Source organism: Mauremys mutica, chromosome 14 (assembly GCF_020497125.1).
Source record: "Mauremys mutica isolate MM-2020 ecotype Southern chromosome 14, ASM2049712v1, whole genome shotgun sequence".
Taxonomy (NCBI): Eukaryota; Metazoa; Chordata; order Testudines; family Geoemydidae; genus Mauremys; species Mauremys mutica.
In genome coordinates, this window is record NC_059085.1 from 24,777,540 (window position 1) to 24,787,725 (window position 10,186).

The 10,186-nt window shown below is 39.5% G+C and overlaps 1 long non-coding RNA gene across 1 annotated transcript in view; it reads right to left on the reverse strand.

Moving 5' to 3' along the window:
- Positions 1-3,982, reverse strand: part of LOC123349551 — a 4,691-nt gene extending 709 nt beyond the window's left edge. The window contains exons 1-2 of the long non-coding RNA XR_006573580.1: positions 3,932-3,982; positions 905-1,075 (exon numbers count right to left, since the gene is read on the reverse strand). This is a non-coding gene — a long non-coding RNA (uncharacterized LOC123349551). The remainder of the gene's footprint in view (positions 1-904; positions 1,076-3,931) is intronic.
- Between the last annotated feature and the right edge of the window lie 6,204 nt (positions 3,983-10,186).

The following is a 10,186-nucleotide window of genomic DNA, read 5'->3' on the forward strand; positions in this document are numbered from 1 at the left end:
ACATTAAATGCATTACTGGCATGCAAAACCTTAAATTAGAGTGAATAAATGAATACTCGGCACACCACTTCTGAAAGGTTGCCGACCCCTGCTATAGGGCGTTCTGGGGTAGGTCTCAATCTCTCCTGTTGAAGCTGTTCCACTTTGTATAAAATACCTGAATAGTCACTGAGCTGGAGAGAGAATGATTCAATCGCCTGGCAGTTAGGGCACTCACCTGGGATGTAGGACACCTGGGTTCCAGTCCCTGCTCCAGTGACTGACTATTTATTCAAAGAGAAACAGCTTTGAGAGGAGAGGGGGGGGCGGGGCACTCTAAAATAGCCACTAGCCTCATCTGGGAGTGGAGAGACACCGGTTAAAGTCCCTGCTCCAGGGCACGGATTTGAACCTGCATCACCTGCATCCCACTTTCCTCCTTCTCTGTGAATAGCACCTAAGTCCCATTGTGAATCTAGCCCCAAAAGTGTGTGTGCGTGGCGGCGGCGGTGGCAAGTTGTCTAAGACTATTGGATGAATTTGGTCAAATTCTCAAATAGTTTCAGTTGACATAAACTGCGTTTTCTGATGCATAAACTATAAAAAAAATGCTGCCCAGCTTTAATATGGAGGTATCTTTTCTGGGGCACCTAGGCACGACTGCAATGCAAAATAATAAGTATAATACTACAATAGTCAGAATTTTGCAGGATTGGACCCTAATGATGCAGAAGGGATGTAATAAAAGTAGCTGGAATATTGTTTAGTAAGTACACTTTTGTCTGTGTACCGATAGTCTCCAGTAACAATTTACTGTTCATCAGAACATTCTCTGTAATTTAGCATTTGGTATTTCTTTTTGCTTATTTTTAAAATATAACTGCCAGTCCTCCTTTTGCCAAACTATTATCATAATGTTAAATACCTCTGCTTAGTCTTTGTATTATATGCATCTTTGCATAAACATGTTGACCTCTATTGCCCTTTACTATGATCAGACTTAACAAGGATGTTTCATCAAACTCAGTATTTCTCCAGGTCTTCCTTTAAGATTTTCTTCACTTGTCTGTAGTAGATTAGATGTGCCATGTGTTTACTGAAATTGAAACAAATTTATGCAGTCCATCAAAGTCAGCTTTCCAAAAGTCATACCTTTTTGGTTTCTGCTTCTAGTATGTAACTGGCACTTGTGAGAATTTAAAATCTTATAATAGTTTTGATAGCTAAATATTAGACCTTTCTCCAGAGTTACTTCAGTTACGATTATAGCTGGTGGCGAAAATCAAAGAAATGACAAAAAATGAAATTGAAATTTTTGAAAACACTATTTCTCCCCATCTTCCATTTTCCAACCAATTCCAGGACTAGTTTAAAATAGACTTTCACCTTCCGTATTCATTCGAAATCTCACTTGCTGAGCACTACTGTACTAGAAGAATATTTACTGTCCTTAGGTTTGCTAAAGCCTGGCAGAAAGCATACTACTTGAGCAGGAGTCTAACACCATACATTCCTGAAAGTTCAAGGTTGTCCGGATTCATGATTTTGGTTAAATCCTATTATAAAGATATGGGCCAACTGTAAAATTAGGATCCAGATCCAAGACTGGATTCTAAGTGTTACCACTCCCAATGTTCATTGGGTCCATCCCCAGATCTTGTGTACTTATGCTGCTCTATAGGTGAAAGTCTTGGCTTTCCTCTGAGCCTCTTTTATCTCTGAGAGCCTTCCACAATTTATTTTTTCCAGCTGCCTTGAAGACTCTTTAAGAGTTAAGACTCTTTTACCACCTTTTATTATCTTACATTTTTACCCAGTGATTTGTCAGTCAAAATGGGTATATCATTTCTCTCTGCGGCTTCAGTATCCTTATCTCCTACTTCTTTCCCCGCTATTTATCAAACCCTTTTGTCAATAATATATTTGTATTTTTGGGAAGGGGTTAGGGCTTCTGTCCTCTTCATTGAGCCTTGAGGATATCTGTTCTTCTGTTTTCTGATGGTTCCAGAATCACTCTAGCAGATGAAGGCTAGTGACCTCTCTCTCTCTCTCTCTCTCTCTCTCTCTCTCTCTGGAGCCTCATTTTGTTGCAACAGAATGAAATGAAGGAGTGGATATGTTTTCTCTGCAGTTGTCCTAGTCCCTGCTGACCTGGAAGTGAAGAAATGAGCTGACAGACCAAACTATGATCCTCTTCTGTATTGCATTTAGACCACGAAGACAGCATAGGAGCTACTTAGTAAGTCTTTCAAATCCAGAGTCATTTTTCTTGTTTCTCATGTCAGATACACTGTTAACTTTTTCCAAATCTGCAACTACATTTGAGTCATATCCTATCCCTATGCACTTAACATTTACATAGAAGCCATTTTTCTTTTCTTATGTCTCTGTCCTGTTCTAAAACTCACTACTTTATAAAGAAAACAGAGTGTTGGTCCTGGGCAGCTGCTACACAGCTGCTCTCCACATTCTCTGATCATGGCACACTTTGAATAGCATTCACAGAAGATTGGTCTACGTAATGGAGAGGGAGGTTGTTTGCATTTGTACCTTCTCTACAGACCTCCAGAGTACTAATACATTCAGTGGCAAGTTTAGAAGTAGAGAGCAGCAAGTGCAAATTCTTATCCCAGGCAGAAACAGCAGCTGCTGGATACAATAAAAAATCCCATACCACTTCTCAAAAGAGGAAGGGGATATTCCAGTGTTCTGGCCAACATTACCTCCCTATAACAAACGTTTTTGATGTCCAAGATCATAATGTATAACACCAGTGAGCATATAATGCTTGCCCTTGGCCTGCCAGTGACCACTCTACCAATATCTTTGATTTTATTGTGTGTACAGAAGGTGCCATATAAAATCAAATTCTCTTTGAAATAGTGTAACATGCTGATTGCTTGTCCTGTATTTCTCTTCTTTCTTTCTTAAACTCTAGTGTAACCCTAGTTACTATCAGTGGGAAGCTTTAGTTGTCTAAAGCTCTTAATTTTGTGGAATGGTGCCAGTTCACTAGCCTTTCATTCACCTGCTATGCACAAGATTTGCTTAGGAATTTCTCACTTCTGTTAACAACTAGAACTGTACCAAAACTACACTTCCCCCCCCCACCCCTTTTCTCTCAAGCCCTAGCCTCCTGTAAAGCATCTTTGCCTTTCTGTTATCGTTTAATTTCCACATGCACAAATATAGGAATCATTCCCAGTTCTTTTGACTGTAACATATCAACCCTCTCACTAACATCCTTAACCTTTGCCCCTAGAAAACTAATCATCTCTCTCGTTAGCTCAGTCCCTTTTTACAGAGATGGCAGTACACAAAGCATACCAAAGCTTCTCTATACTAAGTGCAGAGAACTGACACTTCTCTCTACTTGGTTTGTTTTGCAGCTTCCCCAGTGAGTTATGTTGTACAATGCCATCTTCTGAATCACCCTGAATTACATCTATTATCTATTACCCATTGGGCACCACTACATCATTTCATCCTTTAATTACACCATCTCCCTCTCTTCTTACCTGCTCATACACTTACCTACTATGCCCTCATTGTCATCCTATTTCTCCTGTGCTAAGCTTCCAATGTACTCATCCTGCAATACACACGGCCAGCTCTATCCCTGTTAAACAGCTGAGAGTGCTCATAAAAAGTAATGTACTCAAACAAAAGCAATCTTCAGATTACAACATAGGCTGGGGATAGGTGGGGGTTGCCTTTTGGGTTTAGCTGCCTAAGGGGCTCCTACTAATAAAATCTGCATTGAGATAAGCTATTTGTATAAAGATGACTTTGGAATTCTGATTTTGGGGTGTGATTTCTCAAAAGCGCCTGAGAGTTGTGAGGTGCCCAGTTTACACTGAAAATCAATGGGAGTGGATGCTTAATTCCCTGAGACCCCTTTGTAAATCGTAGCGGTAATTATTATTTCTGTATATATTTGCTCACTACTTACAGTGGGGGAGATGTCTTATCTCTCTTGAACACTTACAATAGCATTCTAAGGCATTTTTTTTAATAACAGTGAAGTTGGATTTTCTAGAATGTTCCTTCTTGTTTAACAGCCCAACTGTCAGTTACCAATCAATTAATAGTGAAATGTGTGTGAGTTTTCTAGAAGTTTCTAATTCATGTGATATTGCATTCTAGATAATACTGAGAACAAGTGAAAGCCCTTGTAAACAGCAGACACTATCAAATGAGAGTGAGTTATGGAGAGATGTAGAGTAATGCAGCAGTAGTCTGGTTTGTTATGAGTACTGTGTCAAACAGTTCTCTATTTCCTACTAGTCATATTTCTGAATAATTTTTCCTTACACCAGGGGTAGGCAACCTATGGCATGCACGCTGAAGGCGGCATGCAAGCTGATTTTCAGTGGCACTCTCACTGCCCAGGCCCTGGCCACCAGTCCGGGAGGCTCTGCATTTTAATTTAATTTTAAATGAAGCTTCTTAAACATTTTAAAAACCTTATTTACTGTATATACAACAATAGTTTAGTTATATATTATAGACTTATAGAAAGAGACCTTCTAAAAATGTTAAAATGTATTATCGGCACGCAAAACCTTAAATTAGAGTGAATAAATGAAGACTCGGCACACCACTTATGAAAGGTTGCCAACCCCTGCCTTAGACCTTCTCCCCAGCTGAGTGGATTTAGATTCATTGTAGAGACACTCAGATTACTCTGGTTTGAAGGATCAGGAAGAGGTTAATTAGGGGCTGATAAAAAGATCTCTGGGGCAGGGCCATGTCTTTGTATGTGTTTGTACCATGATGCCCCTCAGCCTACTGGGGCTTTTAGACACAACTGCAATACAATATTAAATAATCGCTAAAAAATAAAAATAGGGAGAAAAGTGACTGAAGCTAAATTTTAACATCCTTAATTTTTAATAGCTAATCATTTCCCCAGTAGCTGGAGCAATTTGAGGGTTGCAAAAGTGCTATTTATTTATTTATTTATTTATTTTTACTTACTTACTTACTTACTTTCCTGCACAGCCCTTCAGCAGGGACACTTTTCCTCCAGATTCACAGAATTATAATCCTGGTCCTGGCATGATTCTTGCTGATTTCTTTATAGCATCTAAGCCATCATATAATATACAAATGTTTATGACCCTTCTGGCTGGAAACGTAAAGAAGTGTGTGTGGTTTTTCTTGCTGAATCTGCAGCCAAAGTGTCTGAAGCAAAAGCACCTATAACGGTGGACACTTTCCCCATTCATCATGAGATCTTCCTCGACAGTGACCCTATTATGTGTATGGAGTGGATATAACTGACTAATCTGATTCCCAAATTCAGATGATGTTTTGCCAGGCATTGGAGGGGACTGGGATCACATTAACGGCATTGTTTCCCTTCAACCCAATCCTACGCAAACCTCTCCATGGGTGTTCCAGTGGGTGCAGGATCCATGTGGACAGGGAGAAGGGGAATGAGGACAGGGCTTGGAGTGAGTGGCTATGGATGTGGGATGGTACCCCTCAAAATCCATGGGATTTCTTACCAGTAAATCAATGCTGACCTAGAGGAACTCTGTAAATACAAGCGCATGGAGGTTCTGCACACCTATAAGGGATTAACTGAGAGAGTACGTCTGGCTCAAGGTTGTGAAAAGTTTTAATTTTTTTCCTCTGCCTCAGCAAGGCCTTGAACAGCAGAAGAGGCAAATGGTAGCAGAGAAGATAAAAGTATTAGCAGGGAAAACCGATTTTTTTTGTGCAGCATTTAAATAGTCTCTGACAATATGCATAAAAACAGTCTTACAATAACTGACTGTGTACGTGCTTCTGTATTCCCATTCATATGGATTTGTAAAAAGAAAATAACAAACTGTGTAATGAGTGCAGGGTTGGAAAATGGCCTGCCACATACTGACACAAACCCAATATTTCCAATCTTAAAAACGGAATTTGGCCACAGTGTCTGTCCATTGGTTACCAAAATAAACTTCTCCTTTCTTATTCTAGTTAACAGTAACTTTTCTTGCTCCCTTTTCTGAAAGAATGTGCCAAATGGCAATTTTGCCACTCCTTTGCTATCCTGCAAGTACCAACTGATTTTCCTCTTCCTCCCATATTCTTTCAAGGTGCAAAAGGGCTTTTTTTTCCTGTCTGGCCTTGATGCAAAATTCTCTGTAGATGAATACTCCAATTCTCAAACCTAAATTGATCCACTTGGCCAATGAACTATCATTTCCTTGGCCCTGTATGGAAAATACAAGCCTTATTGCTGACTCTGCATAGTACACCTTATTCGTTCCAAATGGGTGTAATGTCTTTCGGCCTGCTGTTGATAGAAGCAGGCTGATTTCTGAGCCAACCATGGGAGATGAAATTTTATTACAGCATGCTTATAGTCTATACCATTTCTGATGCCATACATGATGTTTCAGGCTGACTTCTCACTGCTTTGTTGTGATTCAGATCAAAATGCCGGTGGATTGTTTCCACCAGCAATTGCTCTCCTTTTCTCTCTGTTTTTGAAACAGATGAACTCATTCACTGTGATGATAGGAGCTCTTCAGTAAGTCTACAAGATCACATGCCCTCCCTTACTTTCCAAGGTGTGCAGTTATTGGCAAAAAATGCAGTGTCTGTCATGGCTTATTACTTAAATACAAACTTTTGCCTATTCCGTTCCTTCCTTTTCTAAGGGGATTCTATTAGGATACAGGAAAGAAAATAAAAGTGGTATTTTCTACAGGAAATGGCCCTCATGAGTATATCTCTGCTAATAATTACAGAGCTGGCTTTATTTTGCTCAATGCAGTGGCTCATTTTTGGATCCACATCAAGAGCAGCATATGCTCTCCAAACTAAAATATGTGCCTATCTGATTTTTGACAAAAAAAATATGTAATTGATCTCTTCATATCCTGTCCCCTCCCCCTTTCTCTTTTCCTCATTTTGTTAATAAGTCTATAATGTTCTACGCTTCCTATTATGAAAGAAATACAAATTAATCTAAATATAATAGAACAAATTTACCTTATAGCAAAGCGGATAAGAGAAAAAACAGCTAGTTTTTAACTCTGTCAAGTGACAGCCTCCTCACTTATTATCATTTTAACAAATTCAGTTGCAAAATGGGTATTATTTCAGAACTGTACAAAATGTAATGACTCTACAAAACATTTTGAATTTTTCAAATATTAAAAAACCTGTAGACTTGAAAATGAATCACTGAGAATGATCCTTATGACCTCACAGTTATTTGTGCCATTTCTACACCATAGCTGTTCAAAATCTAAGGTCATTTGCATGAGTTAATCCTAAAAGTTCCATTGGTTTGGTATTTATAATATCTATAAATTATTTAAATACAGGATGTGTGAAAGAGAACCAAAAAGAAGGAGGTGGTGCTAAATACAGAAGAGATTTTTGTCTCCTCAGATCCAGCAAATACTAATGACCCAAAAAGAAATCTGGCTAAAAATATTTAATTAAGCCTTAAACTGGATTTTTTAAATTATCAGAGGGGTAGCTGTGTTAGTCTGTATCCACAAAAACAATGAGGAGTCTGGTGGCACCTTAAAGACTAACAGATTTATTTGGGCATAAACTTTCGTCGGTAAAAAATCCCACTTCTTCAGATGCATCGATGTTGCATCTGAAGAAGTGGGGTTTTTACCCACGAAAGCTTATGCCCAAATAAATCGGTTAATCTTTAAAGTGTCACCGGACTCCTCGTTGTTTTTGTAAATTAAGATAATTACTTTAAACCTTCACCTCCGTTTCCCCACAAATGATTTTATATATATATATATATATATATATATATATATATATATATATATATATAAAAGTGAATGGTATGTGCTAAAAATAAATTGTACTAAACTATTGTATTAAAATACATTTTCAAGTAGAGTATTGCAATGGCTAGCAACATATCTTTGAAAAAGGCATGAAGATATAATACAGTGTAGTTTAGAAAATACAATGACAAAATTGAGCTTTGGTGCAGAATGATATACAGTGTGTAAGCATGTTAAAATATAAGGTGGTGGAGAGCCACAGGACTGTTCCTTAATGTAATCAAAGAATTTTCTGTGCGAAAGGTTATGGGCTGGCCATTTCCAAGATCCAGATTCCACTCTTTTTCTCCTTATGCAGCCAGATGTGCATACAAATAATACAATGTGGTATGGAAATACTCTTTTTGAGCCTTCTTGCTACTTCTTAAGATTGTACTACAGATTCAGACAATTCTTTCCCACAGATTTACCCTCTAAAGAAAAAGCCTTCTCTGAGCTTTACCAGTAAAAGTCATAAACTTGTTGCTGGTCACTTGTTAGCTAGGAAAATATGACCCCTAGGAGGTTTCAAAAAATCAGTTTAAACCTACAGTGATCTGGTGAATAAAAGCAATTTATGCAAATCAAAGCACCCAAGGGAGCTTTTCATGTATGTATACATCTTTCTCCAGCTTCCCAAATATTTGAACTGAATTGGGAAAAAAACATACATGTATCTCTTTCATTTTAAACCAATAGCCACATTATTTTCCTTTTTGTTTCTTTGTGTAAATCGTAGGCATAAGCCACAAAACCAACTTTTGGACCTGAGCAGCCCATAGTTAAGGGCCACACACACACACGCACACACACCCACCCCCCATAAGTCCCCATTTAGAAGTGAGATTTGCGGCCCTTTCAGATCCTGACCTAACTCCCATTACCGCCAATGGAAAGGCTCCCATGGATTTCAGTGAGAGTTGCAGCAGGGCCCTTGGTAAATGGTGAAAAGTACACAGAATGAAAGGAGAGTGAAAGTACCTAAGACTTAGATTCACTGAGGTGGGTGCGCCCCAAACCTTCGACCACCCTCCTAGATAACCTCCTGCCACGTTGGTGCACTTAGAAAGATTACAGTGATTCATATAAATCCTAGGAGAAAAAAAATCTACCATGGAATTATACAGTGACACCTTCCTATTTGTGTAGAGGGATGGAAAGGAAGCCAGGTTAATGGGAGCGTGAGTGAGAAAGCCACAACAGGGGAATGAGCTCATCTTAAAGGAGTGCAAAAAATACCATAACTAGACAAGCACATAGGGGATAATCAAAATATTTGCCAAAGAAGATACCTGCATACATAGATGTCCTAAATATTTCCGTGATGAAGAGGTTGCACTGCAGTTAGTCACGTGAATCAACTTTATTCAATAGATTCTGTTTAGAGCCTGGTTACATAATATATCATGTTAACAGTTTCTGGACCAGTTTAGCTGCTCATTAAAGTCACTGTTCCCACCAGAGTGAGCACAGTAAAACTTGCCATTCACTTTGTAGTCCCTTCCGCCATTTTCCCTCCACAACACTGAAAAAAATGTTCACTGTGAATGCACTCCTCCAGCAGCCACCTCCTCTCCTCTTTCTCCTAATGTCTTTCCCTGCCCTTCCTGTACATCTGTGTCTTTGCCCTTCCAGAGGATGCCCCTTTTCTCTGTTGGCAGCCCTTGCAGTGATGTAGTTGCACTGCCTTTCATTTCAGTCTCACTCTATCCTCCTTCCTGCTGGTGGGGACCCATGTTGCTTTGGCAGAAAAAAAAATCCGTAGTTCATCAATCCAAAATCCATGATGATGCACTTGCCTGACAGTGGGGGGTTTGGCTCAAGGTGATTTTGAATATGAGCCTGATTATTACTTTCTTTTGACTGAATAAAAGAACAGCAAGACTTTATGTCCAATATAGATTTCACGAAGTATTTTGACAAAGAGCCAGGCTTTATTAGTTGGCAGTGCACAGGAACGACTTGATTCATGGGGATATGTGGGGTTGTGCTGCCCCATGCTGATGCATCTGATGCTCAAAAAGCCGCTGGTGCTAGTGCGCACACGTTCGGGAGTGGAACGTGGAAGACACTCTGGATCTTTGTATGACGCAGTGAATATGTCCCCTTCGACCCTCAAAGCAAAGCTGCTATTGCAAGGGAGCACTGAATGCTGCCACCAGCACCAGGATCATTCAGTGTGTACCGAACAAACATGGAGGTGCTTCAGGAGAAGTGTTGAGGCCCCACTGTAATTCAGACAGTGCAGCTGCAGAATTAGAGTAAAGAACTAGCAAGTTTTCTCTGGCACAGAGGTGCTTTTTATTGCAGTGTGGACCACCTCATGAGAGAGGGAAGCTTGTTAACTTACCACCTCCCAATCACGATCCCTCAAGCAACTACAGCCCTCTGTGCAGCTCAAG